The 26237-nt window shown below is 40.1% G+C and overlaps 1 protein-coding gene across 2 annotated transcripts in view; it reads right to left on the bottom strand.

Annotated features, from left to right (window-relative positions):
* LOC131692868 (uncharacterized) overlaps positions 1 to 26237 on the bottom strand; it is a 194879-nt gene that overhangs the window by 148737 nt on the left and 19905 nt on the right. The gene's annotated exons all lie outside the window — the stretch shown is intronic.

The following is a 26237-nucleotide window of genomic DNA, read 5'->3' as shown; positions in this document are numbered from 1 at the left end:
AAATGCATACTAAGCAGCGGAAAGCACTTCCTAAACCGTCCATAACAGCACCGGAGACAACAGTAGACAAATGGAATACATTGGATTTTGTAGTTCATTTATTGTACTAAGGTTTATAACTATAGCTGGTTGCCCGTTTTTGCCCGTTCAAAAGTTATTGCTATTGGAAATAGCACTATTTTTTCAAAAATTGCTAAATAACTTCGAAGATAGAAGAGCTAGAACAAAACGTTCTTCTAAAGAGTTGTGGATGACATTGACGCAAATAACTTTGTAGAACATTCTAAATTCATAGGTACGATACCAAAAAAGTTATATTAAAAAAATGATTTTAAGGGGTCATCCACAAACAAGGCACTATAACTTCACAAGTATTGAATATACAATTTTGGACTCTTAAGCAAAGTTGCTCGCAAAAAGTAGCTCTACAACATTGCAGAACATATGATCTCATTATCTATACATTTTAAAAAAATGAGAAAAATATCTCACTTTTAGGGAGATTAATCACTCAATGTACTAAACCAGAAGAAAGGTCTTAAAATACTGATAAAACTTTCAGAAGACATTATTGATCTAAACTTGACCGTTTTTGTGTAAATAATTAATCGCGCGTTTTTGGCAAAAAAAACCACTGTGCACTATGTGGATCAAAATAGGTTTTTGTTTTGGGAATGCGTCGAGTTGAGACGAAAACGTAATATGATTAATAACTAGGATAACACTTTCCGAATGTAGAGAGAAATTTATGAAAAATGACGATTTCCATTCGACTCTAGCAGGTCCTGGTCGGTTTTGATGAGAATTCGATTTTTGTTGTATGACCAATTATATGTATAGGTCAAATGTTCCAAAACAATAATTTAAGGTCAAGATAGCATCATTTTGAAACCGCCAATTTCGGAGGTTTAGTATCTTCGATGAGTTTTACAAACGAACAGCGCATCATTTGATAAAATAATTTTGACGGTATATCGTCCAAGAAGTATTTATGGTGAATTTTCTCAGGTTAATATTCATGACTACAATAAAGTCTCAACAAATTTGCTAAAGACACGAACTCTGTTACTATTGCCTGAAAAATTAATTCTGCATAATTTTAAAACTTCAAAAATTACGGTTTCGGAATTATGCCGTTTGGACAGTAAGATCGATTTTCACCAAACTCCCACAAATTGTAAAATTGATATTGTAAAAACCTGTTTTAATCCACCTAGAGGTGCAATTGTGCCTTTCTCATTTCTCCAAACTATGATTTAATAGCTTGTTCGTACAATATAACTTTATGGAAATGTCTTTCATTCTTATTACACTTGGTAAGCACCTTTTTGCATTCATCGCGGTATCGGTTTGAATCGGAGTTTTCTATGTGATCGACCTCCACAACCCGTAACTCCGGTGCTGGAAGTCGGATGAAGATGGAATTTAATATCAGTTTCTGGGGATGCAACACCTTTCATTTGAGACTAAGTTGAGCAAATCTAGCCATTTTCGAGAAACCAATATAACCGTTACTCTGACTTTGGATGCTTCCGGATCCGTCGATGGTGGCCAGTGTGGCCAAAGAGAATTTGAATGACTGTTGGTGACCTAGATATACAAATTCAACAGTTGTGCTTACATTTTGGAAAAAATTTCACCTTTTTACATTCATCGCAGAATTCGTTAGAATCGGGATTTGCTGCGTGATCGTACGTATCACCCTGTAATTCAGGAACCAGAACTCGGATCCACACAAAATTCAACAGCAGCTGATGGACCTTTCATTTAAAATTAAGTTTGTCAAAATCGGTTCAGAAAATTCCGAGAAACTGATTTGGAAAAATCAACAAATTTTGTTTTGTAACCATACTCTTCAACTCGTAATTCGGAACAAGATGTCGGTTGAAAATGAAATTCAATAGCAACCTATGGGAATATTATACCTTTCATTTGAATCTTAGTTTGTAAAAATCGGTTCAGCCATCTCCGAGTAACCGATGTGGACATTTTGTTAACAAATCCGCACATACACACACATACATACACACATACACATACACACATACATACATACACACATACATACACACAGATATTTTGCGATCTCGGCGAACTGAGTCGAATGTTATATGAGACTCGGCCCTCCGGGCCTCGGTTAGAAAGTCGGTTTTTGGAGCAATTGCATAACCTTTCTATATAAGAAAGGCAAAAGAATAATATTTAATTAGCTTAATAAGCATGAGTTCAATGTTATCTTCATGTGATTATAATTTGCAAAGGTTGGTGGAATGCGTTTGAACGTGTAGGGAATGGGGGTTTAGTAGAGTGGGTGTGGAGGATGCGTCAGAAATCCTTCATCTTATTTCGGTATACGGGGTGGATGAAGGAAATCTGGGCGTGAGGGTGATCCAAGAAGAGGGGAGTGATGAAGGAGGGAGGTGTAAGGGCAAGGTGGGGAGGGGGGGGGGGAAGGGGCGGCTACGCAATACTCAACTGCATATTTTGCCTTCCATTTGAGACTTGGTTTGAGAAAATCGGTTCAGTCATCACCGAAGAACCGATGTGACTTTATTTGTGGAATATGCCCGGAATTCCGGACTTCCGGAATCGTCGATAGTGGACAATATATTCAAAGAATGTTTGATTGGCAATCAGTGATCTAGATCTACGATTAGAAGTAATTTGGTGACCATTTCAATAGTTTTTAGCCTCTGAGGTATTACGATTGTACCGATTTATATGGGAAATTCCAGTGTATCCTTACTAACACCCCTGTAACTCCGGAAGCAAGAGTCAGAACCGAATGAAATTCAGCAGCAGTCAATGGCATTACTGTATCTTTCATTTGAAATTAAGTTCGTAAAAATCGGTAGAGAATTCGTTGTGGAATGGGTGTGATATTAGCTTAGGAACTTGGCGGGTTCCCCGAGGGCGTCATGAACCGTCATAGGTGGCCAATGTGGTCAAAGCTGCTTTGATTGATCATTAGTGAGCCAGACCCGCAAACTAGAGTAATGTTACATCAATTTTAATATGTTTTACATCATTTGAACATTATGGTGGTACCAGTTTATATGGGAATTTGCTGTGTGGCCGCACTCTTCAACCCGTAACTCCGGAACCGGAAGTCGGATCAACTAAAAATTCAATAGCAGCTTATGGGAGCGTTATACCTTTCAGATGAAACTAAGTTTGCGAAAATCGGTTCAGCCATCTCTGAGAAAATTGTGTGAGTTTAAATGACACACACACACATACACACACACATACACACACACATACATACACACACACAGACATTTGCCGATCTCGACGAATTGAATCGAATGGTGTATGATACTCGGCCCTCCGGGCCTCGGTTAAAAAGTCGATTTTTACAGTGATTGCATAGCCTTTCTTTATATGAGAAAGGCAAAAAACGTAAGGGCGATACTTCAATGCTGATAGGTGGGACCGAAAAATTAACCAACGCCAAAGGGACTATATACTATATATACTATCATTTTGTCAACTTCAATAGCAAACACAAATTTTAATTTAATAATTTCAAATACTTTATAAAGTTTTGGGTTTCGATCACTGAATCATGCAATCTAGGATGTAAAAAACACAATAGCTCTTAAATAGGAAATAAAACAGAGTCTGGAAATATTCACTGTTGATTTTCTTTGAATGGTATCACTGCTACTACCGCTTTTTTCAAGAAAAAGCGTTGATTTCTTAGTTCTCCGTCGCGTTGTAAATTTGAGTAAAGTATAAACTTCAAATCGATTAAAAAAAAATCGATTTTTTTGGCTCAGTACAATATACATAACCCCTTTAGGAAAATTCAGTTTTCCCACCACAATGCATTTATTGAGGTATTTAGATATTTTATTAACAGAGCATTAGCAATAATTCGTTTATATGTCTATTTTATTGGCCATTTTTTCGATTTTCCATTGATTTGGTTTGAGATTTCTAGCACTGATGTTGTCCTATGCTGATTTGAGCGATTCTCTGAGTCCTGCCACTATCCCATGTAGTATGTGTTATCAAAAACATCGCGAAGCATCAAGTTCTAAATGTTCTCAAACGATATAATATCCGAAGAGAGTGATAAGAGTTATAAGAAATGTCTCATCACACTGTTAGGTGGATTAAAAGCGTTTTTATTTTTCAAATTGTAGTTGTTTTTTTTCTTTCCACCTAATTTTCTCCATATTTCGATAGCTTGTTAAAATATATAATTTGTTCTTGTGTTAAGAAGTTTTGGTTCTTTTTTTGAACTCGAGACTCTATTTGTACTAGTTTCTTATTGTATTATCTTCTATTGTTTCAGCACAATTTGTGGTTAGGTTTTTAATTTTTGTGCAAAATTTTCACCGCACAGTTTGATGCTTCATTAAACAACGAAGTAATCAAAAACCACAACCGCTCCAAAAGTTTCTTTTCAATGCCAAATCGAACCAGTTGCAGCTCCACCTTGCTGGTTCGAACAGATCATCACTCCTCAAGTCGAAATAATACGCGGAAATTGAAACTAGTTGAATCCACTTCCCATCGCAGCAATCGATAATTGCCGTCATTATCGGACAAAAAAAATGTAAAAAGAAAAACTTTCTCCTCAAGCTTATCAGCCTACTGAGTTGCTGTCTGCCATAATCGCAATAGCCGTAGGTAGCACAACCTGTCAACGAAGCAGAATATTTTTCGATTTCCGTTTTCATTTCCTTTCTCCTTTCCCGCAGTTGATGAGTTTCCGAAACCAAACGGAGCCTACTAGTTTTGCGAGAAAAAAAATCCCATCTTTCTTGCTTTGTCGTGTCTGTTTTTCTTCAGTGTCGGTAGAGGTTTTTTTTCTGAGCAAATTACAATTATACTTTATAGCTAATACTTGGAAGAGCCATGCCGTTTGTTGGGTTGGATTTCATTCCGCTTTCAGGAGGTACACCTTTCCGACGGCGTCATTCAACCATCAAAAGTTGGCAATTCTAGCTTTTGAAACTTTTATGTTTCAAGGTTATGTACTTTTGCTGAATCAACATTTCGGAAATGGTTTTCTGAATGCTGTCACAATCAGATGAAATAATTCCACAAAACCCCGAAAATTGTCAAAGCAAAACATTATTGAATTCTAACGTTAATCTCACGAAATATTTCCTCGATTTCCGGCTTCATCAAAAGCCCTCAAAATTATTAGCATTGTAATCACAACTGAACCACATGTTCATGCGTCAGCTTTATGACTGGCAGAAATATGAAGCGTACCAACACTCTTCCACGAATCGAGCTGCTTGCGAACATCTTAACGGTTCACGTCGGTTGTCTTCCGGTTTTATCGAGCACCACAAGCGACTTTGCTTTGCTTTTTCCTTATCACCACCCAAAACTACTCCTGGTGGATTTCGCCGGTAATGGTTTCCCTTCCCATCCACAGCCAAGAATACCCTGAAGCATCCGGGGCGGCAGCAACAGCAGCAGCAGCATCAGAAGCAGCAACATCATCCTAGAGTATTCGGAGCGCCATCTGCCTAGTCATAATCGAAACTCCTGTGTCACTCGTGTTCCGTTTTCATCCGAACGAAGCTGAAGCGGTGTTGTATAAGAAGCAAAAGCATCTCTACCGTCGTCGTCGTCGTAGGCGACAGCTTTTTATGGCCTACTACTGTGTTTGTTGGTGGGTTCGTTGTCTAGTCTAGTCTCGGGAGGTGCTGCTAGCCCGAAATGATGGGCGATTGAATTCAATTTTGCTTCGTTCCGAAAACTGATTTTGAACTGTTGGTTGTGGTGTCATATGCTAGGAGAATGGTCGGATTTCCGTCTCGTCGTCAAATGGCAGAAAATGTTATGAACGTTGCTCTGAGACACGTTTTGAGGTATTCAGATAAGCGGTGAATCGGATAGGGTTCTAGATTTAGGAAGGGGAATACTCTTGGAAAATGAATTCTATCTGAAAGATAATTTCGGGCAAGCTTTTGCTATGGTCTTACTTGTTCTACGAGGAATTTTACTAAGATACGTGTGTGTTTTTTATGTTTTGTTTCGATTATAACTTCGTTTTCGGGGATTGAAGACCGATGTTAGGAGCTACTTAAAATGATATTACTACGATATTTTCTTACAACAACAAACAGCAAAAATTTAATTCTAATAGTCATTTCTTTTCTCTTTTTCCAGGTCAGCTACCGGTATTCAGGTAAGGTAAGATAGTGTTCTATGGTTTTTATAATCCCAACCACAATCGAAATCGAATGAAAGTCATCCTGACAAAAAAACATCCCAAACTAAGTGAACCAGTGAAATATGTTCATCATTTTCAACCATTTACACGGTCAGTCAAGGTCGCACCACCCAGCAATGTGATGCTCGAACTGTCAGTCGTGGCAGTAGTAGGCCACTGCTAGACTTTGGTCTAGTTACAGCCTGCCAGCTTGTCAAGTGCACCGGAGAGAACATCCGAGTTGTAGCAAAAGGAAATTTAAAACATTTTCCCGTACTTTTGCGCCGCTCCGCCGTGTTCCCATCGCAACACGCCTACTGCTGACTGAACATCGTTTGCTTGAACCTGATGGAATATGACGCTGAGAGAACAAAGTCTCCCCAGCTACTGAGACTCGAACGTGTTCAACATGTGAGTTGAATGTAAAAAAAATCTGCTGCACGAAAAGTCAACGTTGTAACGAAAAGCGTACGTTTTTTGTCCACGGATTGTGCTTTTACATTTTCCGCTCTCGTGGGGCTGGTTGTGTAGCGTTTTTTTACTGCTCCACAAGCATCAGGGTACAGAGAGTAATTGAGATGTTTTACTTTTTATTAAAGCTGTCGAATTTTAAGAGCTTCGTTTGATTAGGGACGAAACTTTGGGGAAAAGTTTAAAAAGAGCACAACAAATCGAATTTCCGGGGTTCCAGTTTTACTACCTGAGTTCGATCAATTAATATCGGAGCATTAGTGCAGTATAATGAACTTTTAAATTAGAGTATATCCGAAGGTTAGTAGCCTGCAATTAGCCCTACTTACCCTGAAACGAGTCGACTAATAAAATTTTCATCGAAACCCCAGGGCACACCATCGGTAAACAGCTTGCTACGTTTCAACCTTACCCTCATCCGGCCACACAGTTGGCCATGATGGTACGGCCAAATAGCTGCGCTCGTTGAAAATAATTGATTTAATCAAATTGGCCCCACAATGCTACCTTTAATTTCCACTCGAAACAGGCACCCATTATTCCTCGTTCCGAACCACTTCAGCCAACCGTAATCCTCTTCGGTAGTGTTTTTGTGCTTCCATCCAGATTCTCGTCGTACGTGTGTGCACGTGTATGTTCGAGTATGTGTATGCCCATGTTCGTTCATTCTCATTAGTTCCGCCTGACGGACCAACCTCACACCGAAGCCAACTGCGATTTACTTCAGAAAACTTCAACCTTAATTTTGATTCACCTTCTTTCCACTTCGCTCTCGCCTACTAGATCCACTCGACTTTTATCCTAATGGTCGTTTAGCAATTTTTCACTTTTAACCTGGCTCCTCCCGGTGCCTCGTGCACTTCCGGAAGAGTTACTACTCTACATTCACGTTCGCTCGTTGAAAAGAAGAAGCCGAGCTTTTTGTTTGTTGGATCCTTCGATGCATGTCGACGTTTTCTTCGCCTCGTTTTTTTTTCGTTTGCTAGCACAACATTTTCATTATTCAGCTGGATCACGATGCAGAGTAGCTATTTGCATGGATTAATTATTACCTTTTATCCGTCGGGGAATGTCTTTCGTAAGTCGTTCCACTGGTCGGTAGCAGTTTACGCTTTTCCGCATCCTGGCGCCGCCTAGCTTTGATCACATCGGTGAAGCTGGTGAGATGTTTCCATATTTACTGTTGACTAACTGAAACGGTCAGAGACGTGTATGTTTCGATTGAAACTATGTTGTTCTACTTATTTGTTTGATGTTTCTGTGATGTAGTGGAAACAATTTCCGCGCCGATTTCCTAAATATTGATTTTGAACGATAGCTGTATCGTTTAATTCCATCAACGGTGCGAAAATTGGAAAATCGCCCGTCCAACTTTTCAAACTACAGAAAAAATCACGAATAATCAAAAGTGCAAACAACCACCATTTGAGCAAACATTATTACGCGAGTGGAAAATGCTGTTCTCCTCCCTCGGATCCGGCGGGGCACCCACCCGTCTCACCTCACGAGTTATTCAAACGAAAAATCCTCCGAACATCGAAAAGCGCGTAAAAACAAAGTTAGTTGGCACTGCCCGTCATCAATCGCTCTCCGTTTCGCTTTGTTCCCCGGTGATGGGCTGGAGCTTCTGGCAGCGATGTCAGATTCGGTGATATATTGATGTTTTAGCCGGTTTTCGATTGCTGTTTGTAAATAATAAAAGCTTTTTGTCTGTAGGCTAATAAACTATCCCCTTGAAGATTCAATAAATAAAAAAAATCGCTTGATGATCTTCTACAGAATATTGCGACCCCTATCCGTGCAGGGCACGTTCAGTAAGATAGTTGTAAGAAAAAAATCGACATGTCTATGAATATGGATAGATAACCGTCCGGTACTTGTACTAGTCTCCCTGAGTCGTTCAGAAAATCCAACGAAATCGGCTTTCAACACTAGCGGCTGCTAGCTCAGTGCGTCCTTCACCATGGCAACCGATCAAACTTAAATGAAATTCGTGTCAATTGCAAAATGGTATCGAAAATTTATTTATTTTGATCAAAATGAAATTTTTGGATGTTTATTTTAGTCGTAAATTTGAATATAAATGCAAGAACCTGGATAAAACAATATAGATAGAAGATGGCATTGACAACAAACGACATCAACGTTTTTAATTGTAATTGGCTCGAATATGAGGTAGAGTTACTGTAATATTTATAATCTATATTATTTTCAAAATATACATCCATGCTTATTTTCACTTTAATTATTAAATTAAATTCTTTAGAAATAACAATATTTTTAAATAGCTTGATTCCAGGTGTGATTCCATTTCAAAGAAAGTTGGTGAAGATGCATCGATTCCAGCTAATCCAATAAAGATTACCAAGACGGGTCAAAGGCGAGTAGGCGACGAATAAAACAGAACAGCACGTGCTTGAGCTTCTCGGAAACATGGAAAAAAGGTTGAAGTTTCTAAAACATATCCAAAATTTAAAAAAAAACCTGAGGATGGACGGGGAGCAGTATGCGGAACATTTACTAAAAAGGAAAATAGAACCGGAATTTAAAAAGAAATTAGATCGTGCATTAAGTAGGAGAAAATATAACTCAACAGCGATTATTAAAAACTCTCAGAATTGTTGTTTTGAGATCGTGTGACTCTGTAAGTTAACTGCTTGAAAATATTTTATTTAGGATTATCAGATTTCTTTTCTTATAGATCGTTAAATTTCGGAACAAAATTCTGAACTGGAATTGGGAATTCCATTCGGTTGAAATTCCTCTCCACATTCCACAAGGCACACAGAAACCGGCTTTTCAAGTGCTACCCTCATACAATAGAGTTATTAACAGGCTGGAATTTCGGTGAAGTAGGTTATGTTTTGTATATTGCTAGAGGATTGGACTTTGATACAGCCTTGAACCAGTACAACCAGGAAGGAACAACTGGCTAAGACAACTCGTTTGTGATGGCGAATGCTATTCTGCTTTTCTGTTGAAATAGAACGTGACAAAATGTTGTAAAAAATTCTACACACAATCGAACGGAATGGTGCAACTCACTAAATAGTCGGCCGAATTAACATTGAAATTCGAGGTTAGAGTTGAACAAATACTCAATTATTAGACATTTTTAGGACAGCCGAATAAAATTCAAAATCGAAGCCGTATGCACATTAATCGGCTAAAAAGTGGTTGACGTTATTATCGGTAAGTGTCCCTTGTACTTATCTAAAAATAGCTTGATCAGTCTATCGATTATATACTCGATGATCAATAGCGTAGAGTGGTTAATAAAACACGCCACCATGGAAATTTGTTGAGAATTTCACGGAAACTCGTATACAATTTAGATCCCTCTTTTGTCCGAATTATATTAAAATAAATTGAGGTTTCTACGTAGGACGTACGTTTATCTTTATTATACCGGGTATCATTTCATTATTTTCAAAACGGTAGCGTTACGTGCACTTTGACCCTTAAAAACTTTCCTCCTACTAAGCGAATTGCTAATCTTGTTTCGAAAATTAAAAGGAAAGCGTTCAACGCTTGCTACCGATACCTTGTTTGCTATGTTAAACTTGTTTAAATAACTCAAAAACTACCGTCAACGAGAATCAATATAGATTCTAGAGCCTATAAATATAATTGTCACAACTAAGCCAGACGTGTGTGAGACACCTCTCCTTAAATTATGAACATTGGCATTAGCTTCATTGCTGCATCAGGTAATAAGGCAATATATTTCGACTAGTTTGAAATTCCACGTCATAGAGACTAACGGAAAACGCCATTTTTTAGAAAAACAATATGCTGCCTCAGCGCACTCAAGTTAGTTTTTGCCCAACAGTGTATTCTTAAATGTTGAAATGAAGGGGGGAAGTGCCTCAGCTCACACTGAAATCATTCAACAGGCTCATTTATATCTATGCATACCGTTTTCTTGTGCGTATAGCTTATATATCACTTGTGAAGATCTGTCTTTGTCTGAAAGAGAATCTTCATTCACCGGCGCCTAGGATGGTGCAGTGAATCAAAGAATATTAGTCGGGCACGTCGCTGGTGAAGCTAAGTTTTTTTTCATTGTATCCTGATCGGTCGCTGCTTTTTAGATACATTTCCCTAGATATAAGATTCATCCCTTGTCGTTTGCACAACGTGATCACAGTTTACTTAAATGGCCGAGTGCGAAAAAAGATTAAACCGAAATGATAAATGTCCGACACTTCCATGGATATTCCCAAAATGTCGCCTTTCCCCGATACTTCTAATACTCCTCGTATTAAAATATTCAACCAGTTCAAGTGGACCCAGATAATATTATTTCGGCCAAGCTTGAAAACACTGAATATTTCATAGATCTCACGAGAGCAAACTGCTCACTAGTTGGCTGTAACTCAGATAACACTTGTTCGAGTTATAGTGAATGACCTCGAACAGGCAAATCGGGTTGCTTGCTGGAAGCGTTTTGCGAAACAATTTCAGTTACCCGCAAAGGTAGTGGAGATCTATGGCGTTATCTCCGAACCTCAACGAAGCGCTCAACAGCTTCCAACTTGATGAGCTACGTGAAGACACTTGAAAAAATATGTGTTAACTTAATTTTCTATGCAGGGTAGCGAATGTACAGTGGTCTAGAATGTAAATTTAGCAGGAATATTGACTTTTTGTTAAAATTAAATAACATAGCCTTACAATATGTTTGACAAAGTTGTACTTTGCAAGGGCCATCTTTTTGTTTAAACAGATGCTAGGGTGGTTCTAATTTTAGCAATCTTTTAACTTGAACTGTTTAATGGTTCGAGATTGAGCTTTAATGTCTTCGATGAAGTTGTAGAGCAACACATGTTAGACAAATTTGCTGCAGACATGAAAGCTCTAGCTTTTATACTTTCCATTGCACGACCAATCTAAAGGAGGGTGTTTCTTTAAAAAAAACGGTATTATTTCTATAACTTTTGCAGTTTTTATTTTACACTAAAGTACCCTTTGGACAACTTGAAGATTATTTTAGGGCGCATAATTTGCTTTAGACTTCAACTAATAAACTGTTTTCGTTTCAAAGTTATGAGAACTTTTATATGAAAAAAAATAACTTTTTCAAACAGCATTATCTTCGATTAGGGCACCTAACCGTTGCTGCATGCTTCGTAGTACAGATCACCAAAAAATAGCAAATACGATATTTCGTAATATCTAGCATTACTTCCCCAAAAACCAGTTTATTTTTTAATAAAAAGTATATATAACTTTCTAACGAGAGAAAATAGAGGTTCGGTATACTAAGACAAATTGTTCTCCTTTAAAATATCTGAAAGTATTTCTAAAGTCATGTTATGCAGTTTTGACTGCAAAAGTTATATAAAGAAAACCATTTTTCAAGAAAAACTTATTTTTTAGTAAATTTCTTGTAAAATAAAAAGTACACGACATAGATTTTCAGTGTCTTTGACAAAGTTTTTTAAAATTTTATTTTCTTAGATTTTCTGGAAAACAGCAAAACTCTATCTCGAACCATTAAAAAGTTAATTTCCTGATTTAAACAAAATAGAACCACCCACTATTTAAAATAATAGAAAAGTATTATGAAGTGCAATATTTTATCATGAAAACGAAACTTTATTTTGTATATTGTCCACCGTGAAAGTAATTTAAACATGTTACGAAGGGTCAATTCATGAAAAACCTAATTTTTAATATAACTTCCAGTTTTCATTTTTTCTCAAACTATCCTTATGATGTTTTTCAGAGCTTTTGAAGATGAACATTTTCTTCTGACACATCAAAACTCTAGCTTTTATCATTCAAAAGATATAAGTACTTAATATATCAAAAATATTTTTTTAAATCAATTTTATGAAGTTTTAAAAAATATCGATCTCGCCATTTTTTGGTCAATTGTGACTCTAATCATGACCTTATTTATAGTTGAAAAAGAATTATCGTATGTTTGCCCCATAGTTATTCCAAAAAACCCATTTTTTGCCGAAAATGTGCTCATAACTTTTTAACGAAAATAGTTAGATATGTGGTGCTGTGAAACAAATTATTCGCCTTAAACCAACCTTAAGGTCTGAAGACGACTTAGGTTATAAACCAATACCGCAAAAGTTATTTTAATAAAACAGTTTTCTAAGAAACACTAAGAAATACCCTAACCTTCGATTTTAAATTTGTTGTAAAACAAAAAGTATGTCAGATAGAGCTTACATGTCTTCGGCTAACTTTTCCAAAATTTGTTCTACAACTTCACCGAATGTCGTTTGGCTCTAGCTGGAATGATTAAAACTTTTTTGATCTTAGTAAAACCACAACCACCCAAACTGTTGGTTTAACAAAAACAAGAAGCTTACAAACTACGAAAACTTCTCCAAAGACTTAATTCCGCTAAGTTGTTTAGTTTTAGTAAAATCTCAAAATTCCTGCTAAATTTGCAATCTGGACCAATGTGGAATGTAAAAAAAGGGATAAATAACCCCCAACCGCATCTCCATTTCTTATTGTTTCATCTTTAAATTTCTAAAGAAAAATAAATGTCTACCGTGTCTGAGCAAAAAACCTTAACTAAAAATATATTATAGTAAACGTTGCCTTCAACGAAGAGTCTAACCAGAACATTTCAATTAGCTGCTAAGACTTTCCAAAAATTAAAACAGACATTTCTATTTTTACACACCGACATTCTCCAATTCGATCTGGCATCCCTGACTCACGGCCTACCACAGGCCTCTCCACTGCATGCAAGTAGACTGTCTTGTTTTGTTTCGGAAATGAACAAATTTGCTGTGTACGTAACATCCCCTACCGTGTGCCACACCGCACCATTCAACCTTTCAACGCCTACTCAGTTTCGTGGAAGCTAGAAGGAGTGTCCATCCTGAAGGCGAGCTTGACCTAAGACGAAGGCAAAGCCTACTACTGTAGTGCCACTATCCCAGCTACGATGAATGATAATCCACCTACAGGGTAGTAGTATGGCGATCGATGTCGAAATTAGCGTTTGACTTCGGTTTAGAAATCGACCTCCCCCTTCTCTTCTCCATAGTATTTTTACGGGTCGATAAAGGAACGTTCCGTTCCGTGGTTTAATGCCTTGACCGATAATTATGTCCCGCGTGTTTGTTAGCTCTGAAGTGTTTTGCCCTGATGTAATAAAACCCCGACGGGTGTAGCCCAGGTCGTTTTGTAAACAGCCCGCCGGAAAATGTAATTGAAAATGTAAACGAAAGTAGGGATATTAATTTCATTAATGACTTTGGCTTTGAGCGATGTTTCTTTTCAAGGTCGGTTTGTTTGAGATGTGCTTTGAATATTTTACAGCGCTTTCTGTTCTGGTTTAAATAGCTACCCAAGCAACTGTGACACGTTTGTTCGTTCGTTGACCAAACAGCCAGCGACAGCACAGACACGATGTTTATCACCCTTGTCTGAACCATTTTCCCTTAGATTGCCATCGCCCTCCTCCACCAGCGCTGCCACTCAATTTCCATGCAATCCGTACAACTTCGCTCCCATTTTCCACATATACAACAACAAGTGCGCCCGAAGCAATCGGACGCGGAGTGTCTTCTTGGCTGAACGATTCCACCACTACTCCGTTCACGTACCCCTGTTTCCCGAGCGACCTAGAAAAATGTTCGAGGAAACAGATACCGAAGCAGTCAACAAGCTTCGACTAGGGCGCAGTGCACTGCACTGAGTGCATGCAATAATCATTACCCGTTTGCCACTGGCGGATCCAAGCAGGCACTTCTGGCATCGTGAAAATTGATAACGACTGTTCTAGGCGAGACTTTTACCATATGCTACCAAACATTGGTTGTATTGCAGTTTGATGCCACGTGGAACTTGTTTTTCCCCCATCATATGCCTACTTCGATTTCATTGCGAATATCATGGCTTCAATCAAAACTCACGGCTTTATTGGTTTATTGAGACACAAATTGAATGTCGCGCTTTAATCGTAATAGGAGTTCGAAACGATCAGTCGTAAAAACTGAAAAGCGTCAGCTGTGTTCCATTTACAGGAACATATCTGATGCGTCTATCATACCCTTCAGCTTTCAGAAGAAGCGAAAAAAGCCCACCGATCTAAACGAGCTGTGTGCCAAACCATAAGCTTCCGGTCGATACTGAGAGGTTATGATCCCAGCAAAGACAAAAAATTCAATACCATTGACAGATTTTTCGTAAATAATAAAATAATGGTTCCCAAAAGAGGGCCCAGATCCGATCACGGAGAGGTGAAACGGTTATTGCCCCAAATCGGAGCCGTAAAAAACGACCACTTTATAGCAGGTTGTGCCTTCGTGACGGACTCCGGCGTGTCTCTCGAGCAGAAAGTGAAAAAGCACTCAACTTGATTAAATCCGGTGTCAAGTGTCAAATCGCTTTAACACCGCGGTAGGCGGTGTGTTTCAGACTGGGCAGCATTTTTTTCCAGAGCACCATAAAACAATCCCTGCAAAACACCGTAATTTCAATCTATCATTTCTGGAATTCATAAAATGTCTACAGTTTTGCGAGGTAACATCACTCAACCGATGGAAAAGTACGGCCATCCTTACACTGGCTTGGCTCGGCTCGGCTCAACCCCCGGCAAAACATTCTGAAGTGAAGCTTATTTGTCCATTAATCAGCTCCTCCGAACGAACGAGGCAAAGCTATCAATTTCATCGTCAACGTTGGCGGCCCTGTCTTCTTGAGCTGCGGCAGCGGCTCATAATACCGATCTCTGGAGAAAACCGGTTCATTCGATATATACACTCGGATCCATCATGTTTCACGGCCGGACCAGCATCCAACAGGTTGCATTCTCGACAGCATAAATGACGCTGCCGGTCGTTCCGACGCGAAGTTAACAACGGTTCATCAATCTTCCTGTTGCCGGCCGTACAGTACAGGGTGACGTGCGTCTCCATGGCGATGAGTGCACGGGAGTCGATCATTGTGCAAGCCTACTGTGGTGGTGTGTTTGCGGGTTGATTCTAGTTGGTCGTTTACGTTGAGGTAGGATGGATCGTATTTATTTTTGTTTTAAATGGAAAAGTGGGAAAATGTTTGAATTAAATATGAAACGAAATGAATGTTTATTCGAATTATTTCGAGTATCGTAAAATATTCACAGTGTGAAATTGCATTGAATTCCCAACAAAGCATTTTTATTATTACGTGCTGTTTATCCAGGGAGTATATTATCATCGCATTTGTTTGCGAAGTGTATCGATCGATCATCCCTCGGAGAACCCGTATGGGAGAATAAAATGCAAGAAAATAATAAATTATGATATGGAAAAATATATTCAACTGGTCTCGTGAGTGGTAAGTGAGAAACAATTTGTGCACTGTTGGCAGAGCTGTATGTGGTGATTTGTTAATTTTCTATCACCATCTCTTCCAAATTGCTATGCAGGATTGGTTCAAATAACTGAAGCAGTTTTTGTCTGGGAAGTGGGTCGGGGGGGATAACTTTTCTTGTTGTTATAACTGCCAATTGGGGGGTGGGCGTAGCGTAGTTGGTAAATCGATTGCCTTGTACGCAGCGCACCTGGGTTCGAGTCCCAACCCCGCACATAGGGTTAGAAATTTTTCATAAGAGATTTTTCTAACCCGAAGAGGCGAATGACCTTAAGGTTAAAACCTCTATAATAAAAATTAAAAAAAAAACTGCCAATTGAATGCCAGCATTTGAGACGGAATTTCTAAAATATTAATTTAATTTTATTACTTTTTTTAGCTCCTGCTTATATGGGATCAGGAACCGCCATAGGTATCCAATGTGGTCAAAGCGATTTTGGTTAGTCATTGGTGATCTAGATCTGCAAAGCCAATGAATTTGGCTCACATTTTAATAGTGTTAGTGTCGGTTTCTGATGAGGCGAAGCCGAAACGCAACTGAGTATGAAATAAGGATTTGCGCCCTCCTGTACAAAGACTGGTTTTACCAACAAATTTTCACCCTAGTGAGAAATTTTGTTTTTTACCAAACTTTCCTCCTTAGGGTGAAATATAGCATAGTGACATTTTAATAATATTTTATCATTTTGGTGTCATCGTGGTATCAGTTTACATGGAATTTTACTGTATGACAGCACTCTTCAACCCGTAACTCCGGTACCAGAACTCCGACTCCGATCGACAAAAATAAAAAATTAGCTGCCTGTGGGTGCGGTGTAGCCTTCATTGAAAGCTTGACAGTTGGAATATTATATTAGAATATTAAATCAGAATATAAAAAAATTAATGACGAAATGTGGTGAATCCATTCACCAAAGGCGAGCCAGCGAGGTCACCAACCCACTCACCAAAACGACCATATGGCCACAATAGCAGCAGCATCAGCGAGCGCAGACCCGGGGGGCCATTCCAAGTATGAGCGACGATAAATCAATAGGGCGCCAAGGGAAGCGGATTGCAGGTGCTCATGCCGAAATCAAGTAGCAGAAGATCAGCAGACTGGGTTGCCCAAAGTGATGAAGCTGAGGCAAAAAATCGATGAGTTCTACGAGTACCTGAAAGACAAGGGTAAGGCGCATTGACAGATCAAGGATTTAGTGATTAGCATCAATACTGCAAATAGATGGTGTTGTTGGAGAGAGCTGAAAAAGCACTGAAGAGCACGGAGCTTGAGCTTGTGCGACCACCCCTGGCTGCTTCTCCGTTATCGATCGGGACTAGCTGAAGTTGCATAGCTTGGGAGTAGCGAAACATATTTCAATGTGCAACTCCTGGTAATCCTAAATCAATACCGGCGCCGGCCAGACCCGAACGTAGATTGCGGAAGGAAAGAGAAGGAATGGTTAGTCCGATACTTGCTTTTGCTAGAGGCCGTATATACTAATGCGCACTTCACAAGTATCACGGGAGGAGGATATTTTTGTTAGTAAGAGTATAGAAGTTGGATCTACTTCTTCTTTATCGACGTCAGAGAGGTGACTCCAACTACCTTACCTGGACTAGATATCGATTCACTAATTTCATAGACCGGGGACCAACGGCTTTACTTCGCTTCCGAAGGAATGCGTGACCACAGATTTTTACAGCTCAGAAAAATCTCAACGACCTCGGCTGGAATTGAATCCAGGCCAACTGGAATGAGTGGCGGTCACGCTTACCACTCAACCACCGGCGCCATCTGAAAATGCACTGAAGAGCACGGATGAAGCGAGGCCCATGAGACGGGTGTACACATTCCATGAAAAAAATTATGGAAACTCCAGGGTCAAAGAAGTCCAAGAAGTTTGGTGAAGAAAAACGGAACGACCGACAAATGGAAAGTGAGTGGCAAACCCTAGAAACAGTAGAAGAGAGGAGGAAGAAACAAAAAAAAAGAAAAAAATAATGAAGAAAGAACCACCCAAGTAACAATTGAAGTTTTATAGCACGCTACAAGTGCAATCTAAGTTTTATGAGTGGTTATAAAACTACCTTAAAACCTCAATTGTTACTAGGGCAACCTTCACGAGGCGAGGCATAGGAGTGACACTCAAGTCGTTAATGCAAAAATGGCGCAACGTACGCAGCGATCCTCAATAATCTGAGAGAGGCTTCAAACCTACAAGAACTGGGGAGAAGAACCAGGAGTACTCAAGAAGATGAAATCCTGTTTGAATCGATCAAGAGCTTGACCTACGGATGACAAAGGGAGTAGCGAACTGATGGTGACCAGAACAATCAAAGTCAGATAATCGGTGTCCTCGGTGTTACGCTTGTTCCCTAGAGAAACTATTCAAACAGAGGGGTGTTTCAGGAGGCTGGCTTTCGTCCATCAGGAGAAGAACTGCAGGAGTCCTGGCAGATCCGCCCTGTGTAGGGAATGTGACGAAAGGGATTCATTGCCCCAACTAGTTTCTCCTGATGACGGCAACTGGGTGGTGAATAGTATAGATATGGTTTCGATACAAATTATGGATCTATACCTCAAGCCGTCGAGCGCTCATTAAAATTGCCAAAATTAACGGCGTTTTCATTATCAGTTGTTACGCACCACTAGGATCCAGATTAGGCGAAGGCCCGTTTTCGTTGAAGGAGATTTCAATACCAACGCAAGTGGATCCAACCTACAGGAATCTTTGGCAAGGCTATAAAGCTATGTAATGCAGGCATTGGTAATATGCGAGAACGGCCGGACATCTACATATTATAAACATAACGTTCTGCAGTTTATCGCTAGGGAGATCTGGGTAGAACAAGTGGAAGACGATAGACTTTGAAACGGAATTTTTCGTTGAGGCACTTCGCATGGACAATGGTGTTCAGAATATGGATACAGATAAGCTTTAAAGAGGGCATCCCAAGTAACAATTGAAGTTTTATAGCGCGCTACAAGAGCAATCTTAATTTTATCAGTTGCTATAAAACTACCATAAAACCTCAATTGTTACTAGGGATGTGATACAACAACTGGTGAGAGGCACGAAGTGTAATGTTTCGTGCAGCCAGAAACGCTCCCAGCAAATAAGAAAGAAGATGACGATGCTGCTTATCGACTCCTGATGGTGAAGCTCCAAGGACCATGAAGGTTATTGTGGAGGTTGGACGGCGAGACAGAACCAGAAAACGCTGGAAACATGCAGATCTCCAATGACAAGCTGCTGGTAGTTGCGAGAAGTCAAAAGTAAAGGAAGCTCCTGGTTCCGATTGAATTCCCAACGTGCTTTGCTTTGAAGAAGACTATTTACCAAACAGATAGGAAATCCAGAAGCTTGTGCTGCAACGAAACCCGCCGAACCCGGAGATCGCCAGGAGATCAAGTGATATACAGGTCCATATGCCTCCTAGATACTCTTGGGAAGCTCTTGAAAAGGGTTATCATCAGCAAGGAAATAAAATGCACGGAGTGTAGAAGCTGTCTGTCAAACAGGCAGTTCGGATACCAGCAAGGAAGATTAGCACTGAAAAATTCAGAGTCCGCAGGGAAAGCATCCAAGCAGAAGAGGAGGGATGATCCGTACTGCCTAGGTTAACGATAGACGTGAAAAACCGTTCAACAACGCCAGCTGGAATTCTATAAAAGCATCATCCCACAAAATGAAAGTCCCCAAGTTCGTGTGCTACATTCTGAGAAGCTGATCTATGAAACAAATTCGAGGCAAAGGTCGGCGAGGATCACGTTGTAATTGCCACGAGAGTCTACACATAGTTCATCATGTATAATGGCGTTTGAAGGCTAAAGCTGCTAGTGGGAGTTAAGATTGTTGGATTCGCGAATGACACCAGAGGCCACCAACACAATCGAAAACTGGATTAATGGATTCATGTTACAGCTAGCCCATCACAGGTATCTAAAACTGAAATGTCAACAAAGAATACACTTTCTTCGAACAGTAACTGGATCTTGGTGGTGACTCATATGATGAATCTTGTAGTAGTAGAGAGGCTTTTTTCTATAAAAGATCGGAGTTGGGATCCTCCTTATACGATATGAAATTATGAATCCACTGCTAACATTTTCAAAGGCTTGTAGAGCCTCGATCCCGAACCAGATTCATGACAGTGTATAGCAAATAAGTCCTAATTATGTTTCGGTATGAAAGATATTCCCGATGCGATACGTTATACAAGAGGAGACTCGGAATCCAGGATATTCTGCGCTCGCTGGAGTTCCTCAAAATATTCACAAGTATATATCATCATGTTGACTGCCAGAAAATGTTGCACACTGATGCGTCATGAATCAATGAACCTTCGATATTTCCACCAATAACGTCTCGATTTCTTTCAAGCTACCTCTGTTTGGAAAGTCGCACTAGAAGCAGTTCACTATAGTCTGGAAATCATTGATACTTTACTCCCTTATCATTATTTCATCCTAGCGGATAGTCACAGCACAACTGAGGCGTTGTGTTTATTGGGGCTCATTAATCACGCTCCGATATGTTTGACGAATATACGAGAACACCTAATCAGCTTAACAAACAAAGCATATCATCGCTCATGAGATAAATACATATCAACACCATACTAGTTGTGGCGGCTGCGCCAATTAATCACGTAAACTATTCATGAGCCGTTTTCGTTCAACAATCAAAAAATTCCGATTATTTTAAATATTAGCCATGTTAACCTCAATTAATGATGTTACCCGCGAGGTGAAAAGGCGTCTTGCAGCTGAAAATAGGGCTTTTTACGGACTTCGTAGCCAGCTGAAGTCCCGTAGTTTGCAGACGAAGACAAAATTCGCGTTGTACAAGACGTAAGACGTAAGGTGCTGCGAACAATACTCGGCGGTAAAGAAGAAAATGGCATCTGGCGGCGTCGCATGAATCACGAGTTATACCAAGTATATATAGGAGTGGATATTGTCAAGCTAGTAAAAAACGGCAGGCTGTGGTGGACTGGTCATGTGGCACGAATGCCGGAAGAACGACAGGCGAAGATAATATTCAGTAGAGAACCGGGAAGAGGCCGACGACTCCGTGGCAGGCCGCGTACATGATGGCTGTTTGCAGTGGAAGAGGACCTAAAAGCACTCAATGGCCAGGGTGACTGGAAGAGATTGACCCAGGACCGGGTCCAGTGGAGGAGAATTCTTCACTCGGCGTAGATTCAACGAAGCGAATTGTTGCCCATCAAGTATCAAGTAAGTAACCTCAAATTACGAAAAAACGACAAACGGAAAGGCGAATTACGAGCCACGGTGAAACATTCAACATCTTGTCCATTCCATCTATCATGAACGGCTGTGGTTGAAATAAGTGGTTCCACTCATATTTATAAAGCCGAGTAATTTCGAAAGCAATTTTAAGCAAACTTTATATTGTAAAGAAAAGATTGAATTTTTCTTCTTTCGACTAATAAAAATTCTATTAATTGCTTAGGGAGCTATTATTAATGTTTAAAGCTGACATTCGGTTTTTCTACAATTCATTTGAGGAAAACCTCACAAGGTGGTTGCTGGAATTCATCCAAAAATGTGAGGTATTCTGCTTATGATGATGGTTTGTTCAGGATTCTGACGCAGTCGTCTCAAATATATCGAATTGAATCCAGCCAAATATGTTGATGAAAGCTCTACTCCAAATTGTCCTGCTCAATATTTGGACGTAAGCTTGTTTAAAATTCCGACGATCAAGATTGGATCCTTCTCAGAACGTGGACGTTATCCAGCTCAGGATATTAATCCTTATCGGGGTTCTGGTGGAACAAGGAAGCGTTAAATTAGCAGTATTCCGTAACTATATTGAACAGGATCGTGTCAATTCGATTCCGTCAGAATGCTTGGATTCCATAACATGAGTAGGGTTTTCTTAGAATCCAGGTGAAATTCGCTGATTTTAAAACCGGATTCGATAGATTTCTGCGCAGGACCTCCTAAGAATCCTGAGCAGTATTCAATAAGAATTTCGAGCAGTATTTTATTGGAAACCTGAGTAAATAACGGCAAAACAAAGAGAAGGAATCTCTCAAAATTCAGGAGGATCCTGGGAAAAATTTCGCCAGACTCCTTAGAATGATTCTACGACAATTCTACGAGCAACCCAGAAACTGTACGAACTATGTTAAATCATATTCAATATTGTGAAAAAGGACACAGGTTGCTATTTCCAAATTTGACCCAACTACATCAGTATTTGCAATTGATTGCGAGAGCTGTAAGATCCGTCCATCTGTTCGCGAAGTGGCACATTAATGGAGAGATAAAGTATAGATTAGTTCTACCGCATTTCTATTAACGTCATCCTTATAATATAATTTGCAACTAGCAGTATGTTGACAGATCTAACACGTGATAATCTAATCTTCATAGTTACATTTCGTCATTTGAGAATGAAGAATGACTCGGTTAACGCTCCGACACTCGTTCTATAGCATTGAAAAACAGACGGAATCGTCCTTAGCGGCTGTTAAGAAGTTAAGGTCTGCTGATTCATTCAAATGTGAGCTCCGTACTGCTTGAAGCATTTCTTAAAGAACTAAGAATGCTGCAATGTGCCGAACAACGGAGTTAAATTAATGAATATGTGTTCATTCCGCCTCACTGCATCACCCTGATCTTGACCAAGGCACTCTTCATCCCCAAATAACACTATGCAACTATGAAGATCAGATTACCACGTGTTAAATCAGTTTTTCATAAATATAAATTACTTTTGAAATTCTAAAACAAGCTATAAGATTTATCCTTACATGGAAAGTGTGTTATTGCTCTCAGAAAAACCTTAGCAAAATTAATAAACATCCTACTCCCACCTTCCACGAAAGTGACATCGACGGCAATTGGTCACCCACTCCCGCATGCAAATGACAGTCTAAGAATATTGTTCGAAAAGCAACGATAATCCCCTCCCAAGCAAGCCATGAAAGACCGCGCAAAGTAAATTAATGTTCTTTTGAAATCACCACGATAGGTAACCGCTGCTGTATCAAAGCTGGCCATGACTGTGCACCGTGGTTTGCTGGTGAAAAAATGTTGATGCACGGAGAAAAAAAACCATACGGTGGGTAAAAAAATTATCGAAGGTAATTTGTTTGTCGACGGGAAAAGAACAATGCTAGGAACGTAAGCGACTGAAAGTAATTAGTCAGTTGATGAAGGCAGGATGGTTTTAAATAAATGCTGAGAAAATTTTCCGCTCACAGTTAAAAGCGAGGCAAAAATCGGACGAAAAGACCTTGAAAATTCCTTGGATTTTTTCTTCGACAAACAAAACACAATTTTGAGAAAAGTTATCCATTGCTAAGCGAAAATCTTGCGTGAAAGCCACGGGGGGGGGGGGGGGGGTGCGAGGACTGGGAGAAGATGACGTAAAACAAAAAGTGCATTTGCTGCAACAAAGTTCCGTTCGGTAATCTCATTTTGTTGATTCTTTCGCCGAGGAGTTTGGAGAAACTCTCCGGCGAATGTTTCATCAGTGTTTGTACAAATTCAATTACACCGTCCTGTTCCGCCATCCAACGCCGCCAGCCCCACCAGGCCAACTAGACCAGCAACAAACGAACCGAAACCAAAAGCGCCCGGAAGCAGCCCGAACTGAGCCAGTCAGCCAGGCTTGGCCTGCTGAGATGAGATGCACCCGTTCGCGGTGAAGCGATGCGATGGCAACTATGTACTTGGAGCACAGATTGTGTGTGTGCGAGTGTTTTTTTATGTGGGTTATGCCTTATCTCGATGCGAAACGGGAGGCGGGGGGGCTGGGTTCGATGTGATGAATTCTACACCGAGGGGTTTGGAAAGAATCTCTAGAGCTCTGTGTAACTTCGATTCAAGTATAAAATTGGATTAACTATTTCGCTAACAATAATTTGGTCGGTGTTAGGTCAGACCGGACTAAGTGACAGTGCATTGATTTCGAGAAAAACGCGTTTCAAGTTTGAATCGTAGCATCCTTTACATTATAATTGGAAAATAATTTTTGCCATAATTCTTGTTTATTGTTTCATATTTCAAATCTGGTAAAAGTAGAATGTAGATGAAGAAATTCTTTATCCAGTGCTATCATTAACTCATTTTTTGATGTTTTGCGACTTGGTCCGGTCTGACTTAACACCGTCCATTTGTGTCCTGAATTTTGCGAACCGAGCCAATCGTGAAACGTATGTTAAATGTTGTGTATTTTCGGAAATGAATATGTAGTTGGTTATGCTAATTTAATTCATGTGAATCAGCGAACCATGATTTAATCGATAAATACCAAATAAATGTTGCTGGATCATTCTCGGCAACAGTTGGGAGCGCTCCACGAACGCAAATAAGCCCAATTTTTCCATCATTGTCTTATAATCCTCGTGGCGTGTTAAATCCTGTAACGAGATTTTCCACCATAAACGCCAGGCTTACTTGCGGGGGACTAGAACCAACCACGTGCCAGCGTGTGCGCCTGTGTGGGTGGGTGTCTGCTCACGAGTGCCACAGTTTTGTCACGGCACACTAGATCCTACTTGGCAGTGGAGAGAAATCCAGCTTATGGTTGTTGCTTCAGCCTTTAATCCTAATTGCCGTGTACACACAAAACTGGTTGTTGTTGGTTTCCAACCCCTTTTTCTGCGTAGGGGTTGGATAGGCGGTCGTTTTCGGTTCGCCCAGAAGTGACTCACACTTCACACCCACACCGGTAAACATTAGGAAGAACAATAAAACGGTAGCAAAATATCTACTATTGCAAATAGCGTCGCAAAACCGAATGTCTAGGACGTGTCGGTCGGACAGGTGAACTACGGGTGGGAAAGGTAGGGGACTAGCAGCAAGGTATGCCTTTGGAAAACCCTAGAATTTCGCGTATAACCGATGCTACGTTATTTATCGTCGTTATTTACGGCGCCTACTGCGATATTCGCGTTGTACGTGGCCACCGTTGATCTGAATCTACCGCGAGGGTACGTGGGCCGAACCCGAGCGGAAATAAATTCAAATCTGTATCTTCCCCGTTGCCGTGCCGGGCAGTGAATTAACGCGGCAGTAGCATGGCAGCACTGCTAAGCGCAATTGGATTTTTATCTCTACCTTGGTCTGGTTCAGGGTCGTAAAGCTTCGCTGGGCTGGGTTGGTGGAACTTTGGACAGGAATGTCTCTTACATTAGAACACACAGACACATCGAGGCAGCCAAATTAATCCGACCTTTCGAGAAAAAAAAAATGGCAGAAAGACCGGCAACTGTAACCCGTAAGTGCTCCAGAATTAGGAAATCCTTCCAACGAAGGAAAACAAAAATGCGGAAGCGAAAGGTGCTCTATAATTCATGGTGAATCGTCTCAAAATTTAATCCACCTTTTTTTGAGCTGCACGGCACTGAAAGCGTTCATTTTTTTTCTTCTCCTGTATGTGGCAACCGGAGCAGAGATTGCTTTGATGTGTTTGGAAGGATGGAAAGGAACACGAAAAAGTAATCGTGAAGAGCTGTTGAATGTAGCCGTCGCTCGAGGCCGACTAGATGATGCTGCTGCTGCTGATGATGATGATCCGAAAGGTGGTCGACCCGGAAACGGCATCCGCTGATTAATCCAAGTGGGTCTGTGACGGTGTTCAAAAGGGCTGTAAACCATTTGAAATCGGATTCAGTGGGATCGTGTTTTTTTCGTTCAAATTGGATCAACTTTTACGATTGATTGAATCGTATCCGTTCATTCGGCATTTAGGGTACTCTTAGAAAATAGTCCTTGTGGAAAATGGTGGTCCTTTGGATGGTTTATAGCCAATGAATGGCCAGGTTTTTTACTGGCTAGAATGCTATCTACTCCAAAAATAAATAGCGTTTTTCTTCGCTTTTGTCAGCGTATATTCCATCGCTCAAAATAGCCTACTGCGTGCGGCGCAGGTTTTACCACCGAGGCTTGCCGTTCTGCAATTTTTGTTTCCATGATTAATGATGATTTGGTTTATCCGTCAGCTACAGCCAACTTTCTCGCACTAGCTTTATTCAAACCAGAAGCCGGAAGCTATCAGTACAATTAATCATTCGAAAAATAACTTAATTAATCTAACCAGCCGACCTCAACGTCTTGCGGTGCTCAACTCAGCACGAAAGGTAAACATTGTAAAGTGGGCCGTGTGCTACTTTTATGGCAAAGAATTGGCAACAGGAACTCACGGTTTCTGGCTTCCAAAGTGGCAATGTTGTAGGGAGAAGTAAACATTTGTTGCAAGATTAGTTATGGAATTTG

Source organism: Topomyia yanbarensis, chromosome 1 (assembly GCF_030247195.1).
Source record: "Topomyia yanbarensis strain Yona2022 chromosome 1, ASM3024719v1, whole genome shotgun sequence".
Taxonomy (NCBI): domain Eukaryota; kingdom Metazoa; phylum Arthropoda; class Insecta; order Diptera; family Culicidae; genus Topomyia; species Topomyia yanbarensis.
Note: the sequence above shows the minus strand (reverse complement) of the source record. Positions and strands in the feature narration are given on the sequence as shown.